Raw genomic sequence first — 20,506 nt, forward strand, 5'->3', positions numbered from 1 at the left:
GAGTATCCTATAAGTGCAATTTAAAATACTTAATTATTACTTTTAATTCATAGACAAACGCGCTATTTTTTACTTATCATTTATTGCATTCAGCCTGTAAAATCCCACTGCTTGGCATAGGCCTCTTTCTCCATGTAGAACAAGGATTGGAATTTAATCCACCACGCTGCTTCACTGCGGGTTGGCGGATATATTCGCTACTGTGAGTAATGATCGCTATCAGGTGTCTATGATAACAATCCAGACGCCTTCACGTGTATTCGATAACATCCGGGACCGACGGCTTAACGTGCTCTCCGAGGCACGGTGGGGAGACTCGCAAGGACAGACAACTAAAGCGGGAAGAAATATTTGTACATATATAAACATCCAACCCGAGCAGGAATCGAACACGCTAATTGTGGGTGTTTTAGGCTACTGCTTGGACCACTACACCAGAGCGGTTGTTATCAATGATTGGCTTATGGCTTTTTAAATATTTTATTTTGCCACTGTTAGTTTAATTAAAAAATATGCATATCCTAGCTGACCCCGCAAACGTTGTTTCGCCATATATGTTATAAAGCCCCTTAATGCCCCCACCCTCCCCCTTATAACTTATGGGTATGAAAATAGATATTGTTCGATTCTCAGACCTACCCAATATGCACACAAAATTTCATGAGAATCGGTTAAGCCATTTCGGAGGAGTTTAACTACAAACACCGCAACACGAGAATTTTATATATTAGATGTACTACTTTACGCATAATATATATTTATTCCATTATAAACTGTTTATCGAAATTAACACTACTTAATACTATTTTATGACTGCAATATATACTTTAGTACGTAGTATGATATTGGTTGTATATTGTTTATTGTATTTGATATTCGTGCGTGAAAGCTCATTTTATTTCCATTATTACAGAATTGTTATTTAAAGATAACGAAAAAGGTCTTGTCAACATAAAAATATTTCTTTTTCTTTAAAATTTTATTAATAATAATGTAGATAGAACCTTTAGTCCGACTATTTATTGTAGCTTAATTTGCGGTTTTATATGTTATCGGGTATGGATATAAGATTTCAAAGGCAATTGTATGCTGATAGAAACAATTGGCACAGTATATAGACATAGTTTGATACATTTAAATATTAGATATACCAAGTCAGTGGCAAATTTAACGGGTCATCCATCTAAAATGCGATATCGGTTGTTATTGTTATCTTGCACTTTGAGTGCTAGGAGTAACTTCAGTGGGTGTTCCAGCAATACACAAATCAATTTTACGTACAAATTGTTTACTTTTATTGCTTTTATTCAACAACTAGCGACAGACAAAAATTCTAAAAACTATATTTTTGGCTTCGGTATCGATTGTAGATCACACCCCAAATATTCTTTAAAAAAATATTCAATGTAGTTTTGACTTTCCTACCATTTTATTATATGTATAGATAATCGGTTTAGTAGAAATTTTGAATTGTAAAAAAAAATGTAGGTGGACGATTAAATATGCCGCTTAGTATGTCGGTATGTATCTAGTTTAAAAATATAATTAAAATCGATATTATGTAATTTAACGTTATCTTTGGTGTTGGGTTCTAATTCTATGACTATGATAGTCTCACAATTCAGTCAGTCAATAAGTTTACACTGAATAAACTCATGGTGACCTTTTTGGGTTTGTTTACAACTGAACACTTAACAAATATCGAACGGCATTACTTAAGATCTCTTCATTGGATACTCGTGTTACTAATTAAAGTATTGAATCATTAAGAAAAATGTATTCCTTAATTATGTAACTATACATAAAAAAAAGCGTAAATCGTTACGAACTTCGTATGCTTTTGAAAATAATATTGTATTACAGCTTTTAACTACACTCACCGGCACGGAAACTTGGCCAAGTATAAAATTTGTGATAACTTTAATTTTTTTCAGTTTACACTGCAAATTTAAGCCAATTTTGATCGTTGTTCATCCAATTAACGTCTTTAATACGTAATTAAACACAAATAATGTTTTTTTTAGTTTATAATGAAGTTTAAGCGCAAAATCACATTTACACAAAATTAAACACTGCAGTTTTGAGCACTAGTAATAAAAACTGTTTGAACTGTTTGATCTTTGGTGAGCTTTTTAATATTGCTTGTTTCCTTCTCTAGCCCTTATGACCGCCTGCATTCGGTCTGGCATGCTTTGGATGACATTTTTGATGTCCACTTGCGACAAGTCGCGCCAGGCAATCAATGCAGCATCTTGAAGCTGGTTAAGAGTTTGTGGTGGGTTCGATGCTGTTTTAATTGTCTTTTTTAGCTCATCCCAAATATGCTCTATTGGATTTAAGTCGGGGCTGCGAGCTGGCCACTGCAATTTTTGAATACCAACCTCTTGAAGGTACTCATTTACGATTTGAGCGACGTGAGGATGTGCATTATAATGCATTAAAATCAATTGGTCATATCCAATAAACCCTCCAAAGAGTAAAACATGTTCTTGAAGGATATCCTCGACGTATCGTGTTGCAGTTAGAGCGTTATTGACGATAACAAATTCTGTACATGCATCAGAACTAACGCCACCCCAAACCATTATAGAGCCTCTACCAAAACTCACTGTTGGAGTGCTACTAATCGCCAGATATCGTTCACCTTTCCTTCTCCACACACGTTGTCTACCGTCAGATGCATTTAAAGCGACCCTGCACTCATCCGTTAAGAAAACCCCTGCCCTTTGTTCATGACACCGTTAGCATGTTCGCGGGCAAATTAAAGTCGAGGTGCTCTATGCTGTGGGAGAAGCTGTGGGGCACGGGCTAGTCTTCTTGCCCTTAAATTAACTTCCTCTATACATCTTCTCACCGTACGCTCACTAACATTTACGTTCCTGGAGATTTGAAGCCGCTGCTGGATCTCGACAGCAGTAAGGAAGCGATTTCTTAAAATCTCTAACACAATAAAGCGGTCGTCAAGAGCTGATGTCCAACGCAAACCACCACTACCTGGTCTGCGTGTGCAGAGGCTAGTCTCTTGCTACCGTTTTAGTGCATATTGGATCGAAGAACGCGGTACATTAAGGGTAGTAGCCATTTCACGATGGGTTATCCCTTGTTCGAGTAATGCCACTGCTTGTGCTATCTGACTTGGTGACAAAGGCATTTTTATGGATTCTTAGGCGCCTTTAGATGTTTATTTATCACAACAAAACCAAAGAACTTCGACAACTTAACACTCGCAAATTCCACAACACAATTGAAAACGTAGAGTTCGTCGGATAAATGACACGATTCAACTAAACTTCAGAATCCAAACCAATATGCCCTTCAACTCAGTTAAATATCCTCTTAGGAATAACGTAAACATTATTTCTACCCACTTATACAATAAGAAAAAAGTTAGACACACTTAAAAATTTGTTATCGCATGTTATGAGTTTGGCCAAGATTCCGTGCCGCTGAGTGTAGTACACCGCGCTCGTAGAAAAATAATCTCAAATTAACTATAATAATAATCAACTGTTAATTATTACTATTATTGATTGCTACTTAGTCTGTTTATACGATTCTTGAAAACTGAATAGTATCTAAATGTCCACATTCACCCTGTTCATACCTCCCTATCCTCCTATTTCTTTTAATATTTAGTCATTATATAGAAAGAAAGAAAGAAACACGTTTATTTGGGACATCACAAATATCGTAGACAGTTTTTGAACAAAAAGAAAATCAGCAATAATTTAGAAAAAAAGTCAATCAACATCAAAAAACAAATCATAAAAAAAATTAAATCTCTAATTTTTAGAAAGAAAAAAAAATATATGTATAAAATAAGTAATTATATAAGTACAAATACCGTCCGCAGGTAAGTTCTGTGCCCAAAAAAGGTATATCACTCAGCTTGGAGTTGGCTTTCATAAAAACGAAAGCCAACACTGATATTCAGTGATACCCCCTGTATCTATCGTATATTAGTAAAAATACTTTTAAACAATTGATTTAAATTTAATAATTAATTATAAATGTTATATTAATATTATGTAAGACTTTTTATTTCAACAATTCATTTAAATCTTATCATTTAAATGGGCAAAACACATGAGTTCACGTTATTTTTGGCGTAAACTTGTGGAGGCCTATGTCCAGCAGTGGACTGTATAGGCTGTAATGATGATGATGATTTAAATCTTTAGACTGGTATGTATGTGGAAATATTCAAAAAAAAATTGAATTAAGGTTGGCGGAGAGAGCATTTTTTTGAATGTTAAAGTTTATAGCTGGAGATTGTATTATTAATTTAATTTGGATATAACTTTACATTAATTTAGTGTTCTTTGTTCATTGATTGTTTGGTAACGACACAAAACTACTTATGTTAGTTTATGAACTTAGTTATTAAAATTAAATAAAAAATGTTTATTATTTTTTGCTTTTCAGTTTTTTCGGTGGTTCCATTTTTTTTACTAAAACCTGTTGTTCTTAAGAATAAGGCAGTAGACAATTCTTTTAAGATAAAATTAATTGACAAGTGCCCAGCACGAGCGAGGTGAAAGGCGATCATCGAACTTAGACCTTGATAGTGATCGTGAACAAGGTCTGCTCACTGAGTCAACGGGTTTCAAGACAATTACTGTTTAATGAATTGAAACGTAATTGAATCTCGAAGTTTATCGCTATAAAAACCTGTCATAAATCCCTGACCTTTTACAGATGAAAGTTTGACAAATTGTTGGTTTTGTTTGTATTATGAGTATTTATTAATTAATTTTTCAAATTATACCTGTTCAATAATTAAGTACATAGATACAAGATAGATAAGATACCTTAAACGATTAATTAGTATTAGAAATATTAATTATTAAATAAGTGCTTAAAGGGATTTCAGGATTGCTGATCTGTAAAACGTACGTGGAAAAAAAGTATAATATAATGATTTTGATTTGGAGTAAGTCTATAACATCCCACTACTAGATATAGTCACTCTTTCTCCATTTAGGAGAAGGGTCAAACCTTAGTCCACCACACTCCTCTACTGCGGGTTGACGAATAGTATAATATAATGTGTAATATTAATTGATATTTTTTTATGTTATAGGTTCACATTCTAAAGCTATTCATACTATACTAGCTGTACTACTTTGTTGAAGATCATAACATGATCAAATACATAGTTAATGATTCTATAAAGGACATACCAATAAACACTTATTTATATATATATATATATATATATATATATATATATATATATATATATATATATATATATATATATATATATATTTAGTTGTTTTCTAATGTTTACGCGAATTTTACTCATTTAATGAAACACTTTTTTCGGATTTTATCGCGGTTTATTATTAACTTTTGGAGGACTGCCTCCTCCTGTGACCATGGTTGCTGTAAATTATCCGAAACGTCGGGAATCAAAAGTTAATAATAAACCGCGATAAAACCCGAAAAAAGTGTTTCATTAAAATAGATATTTAGTTGTCAATATTTCCTCCTTAGTCAGGGGTTTTCTTTAAGAAATCACTATCAAAGATGAGCCCACCTTTACAAGGGAGTGGTAGCATGATATATTAATTTATGTTGTACACACTAGAGTGTGTGTAAGTATGTAAACAAATAAAACGCTAATTTAAATTCATTTCAGCCTATCGCAGCCCACTGCTGGACATAGGCTTCCACAAGTTCGTGCCGAAAATGGCGCAAACTCATGTATTTTGCCTATAGTCACCAAGCTGGGCAGGCGGATTGGTGACCGCAGGGCTGGCTTTGTCGCACGAAAGACACTGCCTGTGTATTTCATAGCTAGCAGTTGGATGGTTATCCCGCCATCGGTCGGCTTTTTAAGTTCCAAGGTAGTGGGTGGAACTGTGTTATCCCTTCGTCACTTCTTACGACACCCACAGGAAGAGAGGGGGAGGCTATATTCTTACTGCCGTAGTCACACAGCGCAATTAAAATTTATTTACACTTAAATATGAAATTGAATACATCGCTAAGCAAATACAATATTTTCATAACCAATGTAATGTATTTTTTTATATTTATATTTAGTATTTAAAGGAAAAATCTGTCCCTTTCATAAACTTACTGTACTGAGAGGAACACATACATTTGTTGAAAGGGACAACATATATCAACACAGAAAATTAGATATATAAAATGCCTACAATTTAGTAGTATATGATTAGAATATCAGTATGTTTATGTTTTAAAATCACATTGGAAAGGAATTCGACACATTTTTTTCAATTTTATTGTTATTTATTTTCTACCACTTTTTTATAACCATAATTATACAAAATTATACAACTTAATAGAAAATAATTATCAGATAATAATAGGTTATAACGCATAAATATTTTTTTTTGTAAATTGAAATTACCAATCTTAGAAAAAAATTAATTACTGGAAATCTTAAAAGTAATGAATTGTGTAATTGATAACAAATGTTGTTCTTATTGAAGCAGAGAGCAAAAAATTAATATAAAAAATTAAGCTGTAGAGCATGCGTGTATTTTGGTAAACTTGGTGGTTTGGTTAGTTGAAATTAAGCTACATGGAGAAAGAGTCGTATGCCCAGCAGTAGGATTCTACAGGCTGAATCAATTGACCAATGAATAAAATGTTAAGTAAACTGGGTCAAAAAAACGACTATTTAATTAATGATGCTGTGAAAATATCATTCATGATGATAAAAAAAAGATTATCGTGAAAGTTTGAGCCCTTAATAGTAACATTAAGGGGTATATCGTTACGACTATAGGTTTCTTAAAAGTAATCGCATTTTTTTACTCAAAACTCATCAATTATCAAACCGTAAAATTTGAGTGATTCGTTTTCTTAAAGGAAAATTCTGCAGTCAACTACCTACACATAATTAAAAATTAGCCCTTAAATGTACAAAGCGCAAAATTCAAAAACGGCTGGAGTAATTGGTCTTATTTTCTATTACATTTACTCTAACAAGAATTTTGTTGTTTGTTTATTCTTACAGAATTTAAAATTACGATAATTGCCTAGAAAAAAGGAAGGTTTTAGAAGACGTATGATTATTGAAATATCACGCGTTAGCCAGTTCGAAGCAATGGCAACGGTCAGCTGGTCTACGAATAAAATAAGAAGTAAGACGTGGTTTGTTTTAGTTCCGTGACTTGCATTGTATCATTAAAAAATAACCATGCTGTGATAGGATGTCGAAGTTGATTCGGAGAATAGAGTTAGTTCCGTTTGAGGCGGGTATTTCAACCGGATTTCAATATTTTTCTAATTAAATAAATACTTAATAACTATGTTCTTCGGCTAATTATAAGCTAACACTATAAAAATTTATTTGTAATTAAAACTGTGTGAAACACATACATAAATAAAAATCAGCACTCCTTAATGCAGTGTATAAAAATATTAACCAAAGCCTAGATAAATTATAATTAATAATTGTATATTATTTAAATATGTTTTATATTATCTATATAATGAAGAAAATTGTTCCTTATAATAGAAACTTTAGCACTGTAGAACCGAGTGCAACAATTTTCTCAACATCTAGAAGTTACACTGTCAAGAAGCAACGTTTGACGATACAAATCACGTTACGGTTCATCGTAAAGGAATAGTTATTGCATCTAACAACACGAGCAACATGTTGTTAGTAATAAGATAATTATGAAATTTAATATCATTTTCACTATACTTTTACTATAAACGTAGACATTATAAATACTTAGATAAAGTGTGGTATTTACAAGGTTGGTACGTTGCCAAAAACTAAATATACATTGAGTTGGAATTTTCATTTGAGATGCATTTAATGTAAGCTGAAGAACAGTTTATATTGAGCATTTGCAAATGTAAGAGAAGCTATATAACGATAATTACTCTGCCCCTTGTCTAGTTTTACCCACAAGACTTTTTAAAACTTTCTGTGACTTAATAAATCTCAAAATCCTGTGTCTTGTTTAAAATTAGTTTTAAAGATTATAGAAATGCTTCACTTTTTGGTTTGTAATCGTTTCTAGAATATAATATTAGTTACAGATTTCATAGGAATTTAACGTGTTTATGCCAGACCTGTAAAGCCTATTATCCGTGTTCGCTCTAATCAGTACCTTCGAGGTCGAATCACCGGCACAATCTCTCCATTGTGTCTCAAGATATGAGGATATACACTTTTATGCATTCAGTTTAATTGCGTACGGCCTTGACATTTTTCATTTTTATTTTTTTCGAAAATAAAATTACGATTAAAAAATCCAGACAAGAGACATTTGTTAAAAGGTAATTTTTTTAATCACGTAAACGTCCCAAGTAATACTTTTTATTTCCTGTTTGCAGATGTTGTCAGTAAGATTTCAACTGTAAAAATAAGAGTAAAAAAAAAAAAAAAACTTTTTGATACACAAGTTTCCATTTAAATGAGCTAGTCACAATTTAAATGGTATGTCGCGAGGTATAATTTATTTCATACTATATATACTTACTTTAAAATTTATATAAATAAGATCGATCAGACCAAGTTATTTACTTTACTTGTTTATTTGTGTATATATGTTAATCGTACGGACGTTATAACTAGTAAAAGTTTTAAAGGAAAATTTGATTTCATTTTTATTTTAGCGCATTTAAATGAAAGCTTTTTAAAAAAAATGTTTTTAATTTAATTTTTACTTATTTATTGCTAGACTGGTTTCTCAATCTGATATTTCATTTAATACATATTGTAGGAGTGTTTAAAAATGATTAGTTAATATTTGGATTTGATTAACGCCACACAGCTAACCATGCATTGTTATCCATACTAAACGTATATACAAAATTTCAATTTTATTTTCAATTGGTTGAAGATATGCTTTATAATTGAGTTGCAAGTTTCCACCCTAACAAACATACATACATACACAACATCGCAACATCATACGCATCGCAAGTTAAATAAAAAAAAGCTTTTAATTTATAAAACTGAATAGGTGCTTCATTTAATTTGAGAACATTTTTTAAAATACGTTTTTAGGTTCAAAGGATAACAATTAAAAAAATTTGAAGTAGAAAATTTTATTATTGATTTGCTTTCTTTTTTTGGTGAATATAAAAACTCTCTGGAATAACCGCTTTGGTCTAGTGGTGCGACTAGTCACCTAAAACATCGACGGATTGCGGGTTCGATTCCCGCTAGGGATGGATATTTGTATTTGTACAAATATTTCTTTCCGGTTTGGATGTCTCTCCTTGTGGGTCACCCAACCGTGCCTCGGAGAGCACGTTAAGCCAACGGTCCCGATTGTTATCATAAATACCTGATAGCGATTGTTACTCGTAGTAGTTAACATATCCGCCAACCTACAGTGGAGCAGCGTGGTGGAATAAGCTCTGATCCTTCTTCTATATGGGAAAAGAAATCTACGCCTAGCAGTGGGATGTTATAGGCTGAATTCGAATGCGATGTGAATAGAACCCATTGAATTGGAGAATAAAGTCGAAATTGATTATACTAAGTTCCGAAATGGTTGCATAAACTGGACTGAACGATTCCAAAAGCAGAAATATAGAAAAACTCAACCTTACTTGCCGGTATTTGATATAGACAGTTTTAGATACACATTTAAAAGAAAAGTCTACGTAAGGTTGAACACATTTGATACTGGCTCGACTTCCTGTCATTTAATGAAATTGACATATTTTAAAAATATAGTATTAAAGTTATACTTTTAAAAAGTAGCAGCGTAAAAATAGGACAAAAAATCTATATAAAATAGCCCAATTAGTATTGGTATTATCCAATAAGCTTTCAGATCAACCCAGGTCACTCTTAGCATTAGGTTATAATACCATTAGGTAAATCCAGAGCACTAACAAAAGTTAAATTTATTAATTTAAACTTCAAAACAGTATTATAATTTAGACTTAAATTTAGAATACAATAAATATAGCGCAATTTTACTCGACATTTGAGTGGTTAAGATTATAAGGAACATTTTCGATATCTTATTTTAAAAACATGTAATTGTGTTTGCTAGGAAACGAAAAAACCGATTTCAATTACATCCACATACTTGTTTTTTTTTCGTCTTTTTTTTTTCGTTGTTGTATTACTATACAATGACGAAAAAAAAGACGAAAAAAAATATATTAACGGACGCACTAGTCGCCACAACGATTTTCGAAGGTTCCCCTCGATTTCTCTGGGATGCCATCATCACATCCTGGTTTTCTTATCATGATACCAGTCTTGGGATATGTTCTTTCCAACAAAAAAAAAAAATCATCAAAATCGGTTCATAAACGACGAAGTTATCCGCGAACACACATTAAAATAAATATATATACGGTCGAATTGAGAAACGTCCTCCTTTTTTGAAGTCGGTTAGAAATAAATCAGTATCTTTCCTACTTTTATATTATTTAATTGTAATCATAACACTAACATAATTCAAAGCTAGAAATAATTGTGTCGCGTTTAATTAGTTTAAGAGATAACGATGTTTTTTTAAATGTTTATGATCTTTATATATACGAAAGAAAGAAGAATGATTTAAATTATGATTAACATAATTAATTGAAATTTGTTTCGAATGACGAAGGCGCCGAAGTGACGGAAAGGAATAAAGGAGTATTATAATCTATAATATAAAAATGAGTCGCTGAATGTGTTGCTAAGCGCAAAACTCGAGAACGGTTGGACCGATTTCGCTAATTCTTTTTTTAAAATATTCCTTGAAGTACGAGGATGGTTCTTACGGAGAGAAAAATTCTAAAAAAAAAAAAATTTTAATTTCCTGAAAAAGTCTAAAAACAACACTTTTCTATACTCCCATACAAAAGATTTATGATAATACTTAAAAGTCAATTTGAACTTTAATACCATACGAGAAAATTTGTGTTAGGCGATACGAAGTTCGCCGGGTCAGCTAGTATATAATAATATTTGCGTTAAAAACAATATCGAATAATTTTATGTCATGTCAACCAAAACAAATAAATAAATATATTAAGTAATGTTAAAGAAGTAAGGAAAGAATTCTTGTTATAGCAAAGTAATATTCGCATTTCTCCAGTATATTCTGGTTTAATTCTCGTGCAGTCTGGTAGAAATAAAACTCAAACAACATTAACTTTTTATTGTTATTTAAATTGTTTATATCTGTGAGATTGTTTTGTTTGGACAGTAATATTTATAAACAATATTACCGTTCGTTTCAGTTTTAAAATTCTTAAAATATGTTTTGCATAGCAATGCAACTGACTTGAAAACTTTATAGACATGTATTTTTCTACATCTTTCTAGAGTTTTTGTGCTTATTGTCTTAAAAACAATACGAGACATACCAATGACAACAGCCTTGGAAAATATTAGTTACGAAATTATTTATTGAAGAAAATTGTTATTATATATATATATATATATATATATATATATATATATATATATATATATATATATATATATATATATATTGTTATAAATTATATTTTATACGTAAATGTTTTTTATTATTTTGTTAGAAAAACAATAACTTGTCGACGTGTTGTTTACATATTTATAACGATATCTTCTGGTCACTATTTTTACTTTTTTTAAATCGTTTATTGTATGTATCTACCCCCATAACATATGTTTAATTATTTTTGTTATATGTGTGTATTTATATATATAATTATTTATTTGTGTTAAATACGTACGTGTATGGCATGTATGTATATTTTATATATATTTTTACGTATATTTAGCTTATTTGAATTTTATTTATATACGCACCTACTGTATATAATATGTAGGTAGTTTAATAAATTAATAATCATACTTATATTTTTATGTAATTAATATCTTAGCTATTACTAAGGGTTTTCTGTAAGGTATTGTAAGTTAGAATATTGTCATTTTCTATAATCTAATTTTTAACGTGCAATGAGTAATAGGCGTACATTGAAATAAATAAAAGAACAAAAGGAACAACTGCTAAAAAAAAAGTAATCAGCAAATTGACGTGTATATTTTCAGGTGCGTCTTCTGAAATATAATGTATTTTTTTATAAAACAATAAAACGTATATTAAACAAAGAAGTTACCGTATATTTGTCCATCCTCGTTTTTTCATGATTGAAATGCCCCTTCTCCTTCATATTGATAATGCTCCTGGCACTTGTAACCGCCATTTTGGAAAATTAAAAAAAAATTAATACGCGTTTACAAATTTTCGCACGCGAATCGATCTCAGCTCTCGCTTGCACCCCGACGGGATCGCGACGAGATTCCAAGTCAGAATGGTTGCGAAATCTTGCTTCTTTTATATAAAGCTGTAAACTGAACGCCGCACTCCTGTCCCTTTCATATCCGCGCGGTTCTGGCTGTATGTAGGTGAGCGCGTTTTTAGAACTAGATTCTACAGATAACAAAATAGGTCGTTTTTTTGTTGTTTTGTCGTGTATTAAGAACTTAATTCTAACATTAAAAATTAACGCTTGGGCATACCCAACAAGAGGTAGTAGTATTTTTTTTAGGATATGGATACGTATTGGGGATTTTCGCGCAGTGTAAAATGTTTGGCTAATAAGTTAGCTCACTTAGAGGGATCGAGATAGGGTACTTCTATGATATTTTTTATGCTGGTTTGAGGTTTTTTCCATTTTGATTTACTACTTACACACTCTTTCTATAGGTATATTTTTATATATTATACTTAAATATTTTGTTAAAAATTTCAAATGATGCTTTTTTTAAACTATTGAAAATGTTAAACAATCGATCTCTTTAACGTTCGAAGAATAAGAATAATCTATAAATCTACACATGGTAAATAATTCAAATTATTAAAAATAAGCAAGACAATCGAAATTACCGATGGGACCAATTGATAGCGATATTATTCAATAATTCATGCGATCAGAAAAAAAAGATCAAATTATTGACAGATTCAAAATTAACGAGTGTCAAATTATCCAGAGTCGACTGTATATATTATTACGTTAGTTCTAGTTTTTTTTTATAATACTTGCATGTTGTTATATTGCCATACTGTTGCTGACAGACTATATGTATATATTAACAATATTTTATAACTGTATACATTTGTAATGTAAAAAAAATAGTTTTTTTAAAAGAAAGAATTCCGATAAGAATATTAATAATATATAAAGAATATGATCAATTTATAGGATTATGCAACAAAAATGTGAAAAAAATAAGTCTTACTACCTGTCGGTATATTTTTTAGTATTATTAATATTATTGTTTTATTTAACTTATAAATATACATGTTCAAATCAATAGTTATAACTATCGTACTGGTCTATAAATATTCTAGAAACTTTAATAGTGTACTGTATTGTAAGATGAATTAAAAATAACTATAATTATATAGATATAATATGTTTTTCATATTAGAACTACAGTATAATGCAATTAGTGATTATTATTAGAAGGCAATATTACTAGATTTCAGTTACAATCCTGAATTAAGCAGGGGATCAAAAGAGTAAGTTATACCCTTTAATAGATAGATAAAGACTTTATTCACAATTCCACATTCCACATACACAATTAAAAGAGTAGAAATAAAAATAAAAAGTAACAAATAAATATCTTGATAGTATCGATAATATCAGACTATAAAATAGAGTGCATGTGCACTGCACAATATCGTTATTGTATAATATTTGGAGAATTCCGTTTTTATATTTGTGTTTTATTTTAAACAATAGTTAGTACATAACCTCTCTCTTTGCATAAAATCTAGAATAGTTTGAGTGGAGAAATTCCTCAACCTCACAGAAGATCACAGCCAAAAAACATTGTTCTCAACATAGGTTCTCAAGTAGTGTTGCGTTCCTGTGGAGAGTAGGATAGCCGGAGCTCCCACTGTGGGTCGGTGGTGGGGTTGGAAATGGGAAATGATCGATAGACTACGGTAACCGCTAACCATCAGGTGGGTCCTGTAAAAAAATTAAATAAAATCTTTTTCTAGATTTCTCGGCTCTCACAAAATTCCTAATTTACAATTTATTGAACTAACTAACGAAACCTTTAATTTTACAAATACCTCTTGTCGAATGATTGATTAATTTAAATATTTATTTCTTATTTTTAGGCTGTCTGGAAGAAATGGCTAAATAGGCGCCATAAGTCCGCCCATTGTCACACAGCCAATAACTATTTTTAAAAATAAATAAATATTATTAATCAATACATATCTGGAACATCCTCTCGTAGTATTATGTGTCTATATATTAGTATATATATTTATTATTACTATATATTAATGTATATATATTTATTAGATAAAAATTTTAGTGGCCTCTGCGTTCCTGAGAAATAAGTAACGAATGAAAATATTACATATAGACATTCACATGTTTATCTACAATGTTAGTATCTATGAAGTCTATCTAGTCTGATAAGACGTATTGGTTACTAGTTGATACTAATTTATTTAAATATATTTATATTAATAAAAAGATATTTTAGTTGAATATACTTTGTTTATATACTTACTAGCGACCCGCCCCGGCTTCGCACGGGTGCAATGCTGATACTAAATATACTACAGAATGTCTTTATTTATAGTATGAAGCTAGCTTATAGCATGGTTATTAACATAATAACAACATTCAAATATGCGTCGTTAGATTACACGTTGTTACAGAATGCGCTGAAGAAATAAAGGTTGCACTTTTTAAAAAGACTGTTTGGAAGCATTTTCTTCAAACTCAACAATAAACAAGTAATTTATAATTATAATGTATACATATATGTATTTACATGTATGTCTGCATGTACGTGGGTATATATGTATATATGTCAGTATATATGTATGTATTTATGTATCTATTTATGTATGTATGTATGTATTTATGTATCTATTTATGTATGTATGTATGTAGGTATGTATGTATGTATGTATATGTTTAATTATTTGAATATTTATAACAAATTTGTTGTAACTTGTACACCTATGCTGACGCTAGACCGTTTCCTTTGCCCTAAGGTTGCCTGGAAGAGATCGCTTTTTAGCGATAAGGCCGCCCTTTGTACCTAATGAATATATTGTCAATATTTTCTTTCTTTCTTTGATATGTATTATTTCTGTTTTTGGTGTACAATAAAGTGTATTATTATTATTATTAAAGGTTCACTGCTTGTTCCCCGTAGGTGATAACGTGATATTTGTAGCCTATATGTTGACCCGACTTCTTAATAATATTCGTGCCAAATTTGAAGTAAATCCATGCAGTACTTTTTGAGTTTATCCCGGACATACATACAGACAAACAGACAAACAGACAAAAATTCTAAAAACATATTTTTGGCTTCGGTATCGATTGTAGATCACACCCCAAGTATTCTTTAAAAAAAAAAAAAAAATATTCAATGTACAGTTTTGACTTTCCTACCATTTTATTGTATGTATAGATTTTACTACTTTACACATACTTTATTATACTTATTTTATATGATTTTTATCTAAGAAATCGAGACAAAAAATAGAATAAATATGATATACTAAATTACAAAATATACAGACGAATGATTTCGTTTACCTTTGTATATTTATGTAACTTAAAAATATTTATTAATACTAGTTCTAAATTTAAATTGCATTCATTTGCATATCTAAAAATAAACTATCACGTTGCTAAAACATACACATTAAAAAAAAAACCTTGATGAGTTACGTGTACTTGAGAGTAATACTATGAAACTAAATTGACTTTGATTTATGTTGTAGCCTTAATTAGAGCGTTCTTGCTCGCTTGTATCGATCCCGCTTGCTAACCATCCTTTGACTTCAAAAACCCTTAACATAATAACGAATGTTCCAGTTTTTAGGGTTCCGTACTTCAAAAGGAAAATACGGAACCCTTATAGGATCACTTTGTTGTCCGTCTGTCTGTCAAGACCCTTTTTTCTTCGGAACGCGAGGAGGTATCAAGCTGAAATTCATACCAACTACTCAAGTCTATTGCTCGTTGGAGTTGCAAAAAATTAAACTTCTAAGCCAACGCAATCAAAAGCCGTAGCGTGAATTCCAAATAGGCAGAAAGGCACTGCCTACTTCGTCATGTTACTAAAAATGATATATAAAACATGAACATTACATATTTTTGAAACAGACATAAACCATAATTCAATTTAAATCCGCTTCAATTGAAAAACCCACCATCATATATGTATATATGCGATATCAGCGCTTCACGCGAATCGACGACGGGCCTTTTATGAAACTTTTGCCTACAATCGCTAACAAAATGTTAGCAATGACAGTGGGACATTATAATATTAATCCTACAATTTTATAATGTCGCGCGTCATATGGAATACGAACAAAGTATTGTGTTTTTAACATTGGTCGGTTTAAAAATGAGAGTAGGCACAGCCTAAGAGAATAACCTGTCAAACCAAATTGTCTTTTTTCGATATTATATTATTATTTATATTCGATACCGTTTTTATCAATAATTATGATTTTTGACACGGTCGCATAATCGCAACATTCCACAGAGTAATTTCGTATTAGTAGTAATTCGCTTTGAATTTTTCGTTTGTGCATTCTTGTTATTAATGAAATAATTAATAAATTAGTGATGAATAAGTTTACTTGTGAAATATGTAACGGAGATGTGTGTTTGATGAAAGTAAATAGTGCATCCAAATTCAATACGTTCGATTTTACGGATAAATTAAAAATTCTTCAGGCGTATCGATTTAACATATAAATAACAATGACGTTATAATTTTTTATTTACTAATAAATAAACAAGTACTTTATTATTAAGTACTTTATTATTAAGTACTTTATTATTAAGTACTTTATTAATTAATAGTGTTATCAATGATTTCCTATGTTTGACACAAACGAAATTATCAGAGTGCCGGCTTTATGAGGTCACTGTGTCTATCCAGTAACTGATTTGTTTGATAAGTATCAGTTGGTTGCTGTATGTGTATTTGTATGCCTGCATTATTATAAGTATAAATGCACTTTACGTGTCCAATTATTTACTTGTCTGCTCTTGAAATTATCTAAAAGCCTCTATTCCCAACAAAATTGAAACAAATTAGAAAAAAATTGCGAGAAAGTAGGTGCAGTGTGGCTGTTCATATTTTTTTTGACTGCTTACCCTGTCTAGAAACTTTATGCACGTCACTGATCAAAAGATACAGCCGTTTATGCTGCAAAATTTAGAGGGTACTTCCCGTGAAGTCAGAATCTTGACATTTGGTAGAAAGCAACGTCTAATAGCACAAATAAAATAAAAAATCCGAAAAGCATACATTTCCAGTTACATCATATTATAAAAATATTTTTAAATAATTTTGTTTATACGGAACTCTCAGTGCGCGAGTCCGACTCGCACTTGACCGGTTTTTTACTTAAAAGACACGGAATCTCAAGCTATCGTTTAAAAGTAGTTTTCAGTGTTAAGAAAACAGAAAATTCGAAATCGAGCAATTCCTAGGCTAAGCGAATCGGAGAACTTGATTTCTTTAGCTATCTATATCTACAGAAAAGTGACTATCAGAGATAGGTACCTACAGAAATTTACTAATGATCGTTAACAAATATTTTTCTCTATCTATAACTTGGGAACGGTCCTCAAGTCTAGCAAAATATGCTTTATTCAGTGCAATCACTCAGTAGGCCGAATTGGATTCGAAATGCATTGTTTTACTTGCACACGTATTCTTTTAATTGCCACTTGAATATATAATACGGCTTCCAACTCAGAATAATTGTTACTAACACTAGAATAAGTTTTAATATGGATAAAACCTGAAATAAATATTGTTCTTGGTAAGCTTTAAGCCCTCGGCATAGCTACCGGGTAATGTGAGTGTCCACGGGCCCGGTTCGATGTACTTGTCGATTTGAAGAAACTTTTTTACAATTCTTCAAGTCTTTAATATAACAGCCTTTTGTAAAATTATATAAAACTTCTTTTGTAGACCTATTGTGTCAATTGAATCCTGTATTCCTGTAGGTTTACCTCTGTGGACTATAATGTAACTATCGGCACTATTGTTGCATATTTAGATTCCACATCCGTTTTACTTGTATTTTAAGATCTATATTTTTAGTGAGTTTTATTATTATTATTATGAGAAGCTAATTCAATATGCTCAGTGAAGGATCTCTTTCTTTTAATTATCAACATGTGGTTTCTTAATTGCAAAAGCAAATAAACAAATACGTATATTTAGTGGTTAAATTTTAGTTTGTTAAGTGATACGAAATCAAATTAAAAATTAAAGTATAAATAAGCAAATAATTTTAAGAAACATTTGTTTACAAAACTCCAATAGGTAAAAGTCATAGCTTATGTTATATCACATGAATTCTATACATTTTTGTAAGCATCCCTTACTTATGCAACATTATTCGAAAACCATTAGGTATTTCAAATTCTTATTACCATTATTTTTAATTTTTTGTATGAAGAGACAACTTCAAAAAAAAAAATATACCAAATTTAAAAAATTTGAAATAACTTTAATATCTCCTCCATTTCTTATACCTCTCTATATTTAAAAGAATAATTTTTTTTTTTTCTCATTTTAATGTATCGAAGCATATTTCACTGGCTAAGCCGGCGGGCTTCATACTGCCATACTTTTTTTTGTGAATATATGGAGTTTTTTTGTTGATTTTTCTTTATACCTTGTCTTGACAATACTGAACGAAAAAGGAATAATCCTATTTGTTGCAGTCGTTCGAAAATTAAGCGCGTACATACATTTCACTGGTTTATTTTTATTGATATAGGTACTAGCTGTACCTGCGCGCGTTGCTACGCTTATTTTTATTTTTATTTTTGGTCGTACCAACTCAGAAACCTTTGTGGGATCATGCACAACACTTTGATGAAGGCATGATCAAGTGCATAGTTTACGATTCTATAAAGGACATACAGACAAACATTAATTTTTTAAATATATACCTAGATATGTACGTGTTGAGAACTTACGCTACAAGCTGCTCGTATTGTTAATAATATAACTGGCTAGTTAGTGCATACAAATAGATTGTTCCACCAACGACAAATGTCAATACTTGTTGAATTGTACTTAACTCGTATCCCACTTAATGTTATTACTTCGCTTATTCGACGAGTTATGTTTTATTATTTAGTACCGTGAATAAGCAGGCTTAACATTACACAAATATTTTTTAAATGAAGCTTTGATTCACCGTCGAAAACCATTTTATCTAACAGATATCTCTGTCCGAAACTTCTAAAATCCAAAGTTGTTGTTTATTAGTTTAAGTAAATGCCTATCAGTAACTCGTATATTGGAAACTCCGTCGTCCCGATTTTGATGACTATTTTTCAGTGAAGACCAAATAAAGATTATGAGGTAGCACACATAAAAAATACAGTCGAATTAAGAATCTCCTCGTTTTTTTTTGAAATTGTTTAAAAATGAAATGAGACTAAATCTTCACAATTCCCCCCACTCCTAAAATATGCCTCCTCTACTTGTAAATTTTGTTAAGCTGGGGATTACGTTTCTGATTTTTAATATAGACATTTCTCTCATCATTCATTCATTGATCATTCATCTCCTTTTACCTGAAGTTGTCTGGAAGAGATTGCTTAAAGCAATAAGACCGCCTTTGCATGCTATCATTGTAACTACTTTTTGTTTAATTTTATTTCTGTACTATTGTTTTTTTTTTCCTTTTTTTACTACATAAAAGTGTTTGATTATATGTATGCAAGAAGTAATAAATAAAAATAAATAAAATAGACAATAACGGCGACGATTAGGTCTTGATTCTAACGCTATCTCACACGTACACAAATACCTACATACCTAAATTTATTTATTTCGGTTTTTCTGTACACGTAAACGATGCAAACAGGTATCACCCAGAAGGCGTACGTTTTTAGTATTTTTATATTATGTATTTAATGTCCTTATTTATTTTACTTCAATTAAGTTTCAATAACACGGCTCGTTATATTGGATTCATCATTACAGCCTATACAGTCCACTGCTGGACATAGGCCTCCACAAGTTTACGCCACAAATAACGTGAACTCATGTGTTTTGCCCATAGTCACCACGCTGGGCAGGCGGGTTGGTGTCCGCAGTACTGGCTTTGTCGCACCGAAGACGCTGCTGCCCGTCTTCGGCCTGTGTATTTCAAAGCCAGCAGTTGGATGGTTATCCCGCCATCGGTCGGCTTCTTAAGTTCCAAGGTGGTTGTGAACCTTGTTATCCCTTAGTCGCCTCTTACGACACCCACGGGAAGAGAGGGGGTGGCTAAATTCTTTAGTGCCGTAGCCACACAGCACATATTGGATTAGGATTAGTTTTTTATACTTATTAAATAAAAATCTATTTTTGGACTTGTACAAAGCTATTTAATGTAGGTCACTATTTAAATTTATAATTATAGTATGTTATACGCCGAGGTTACGCAAATTTGTAAAAATATGTAAATGTTTATAAGATTTAGATCTTGATAAATTTAATTAGAATACTAAAAAAATATACTGAATAAAGTGATTG

Source organism: Melitaea cinxia, chromosome 16, assembly GCF_905220565.1.
Source record: "Melitaea cinxia chromosome 16, ilMelCinx1.1, whole genome shotgun sequence".
Taxonomy (NCBI): Eukaryota; Metazoa; Arthropoda; class Insecta; order Lepidoptera; family Nymphalidae; genus Melitaea; species Melitaea cinxia.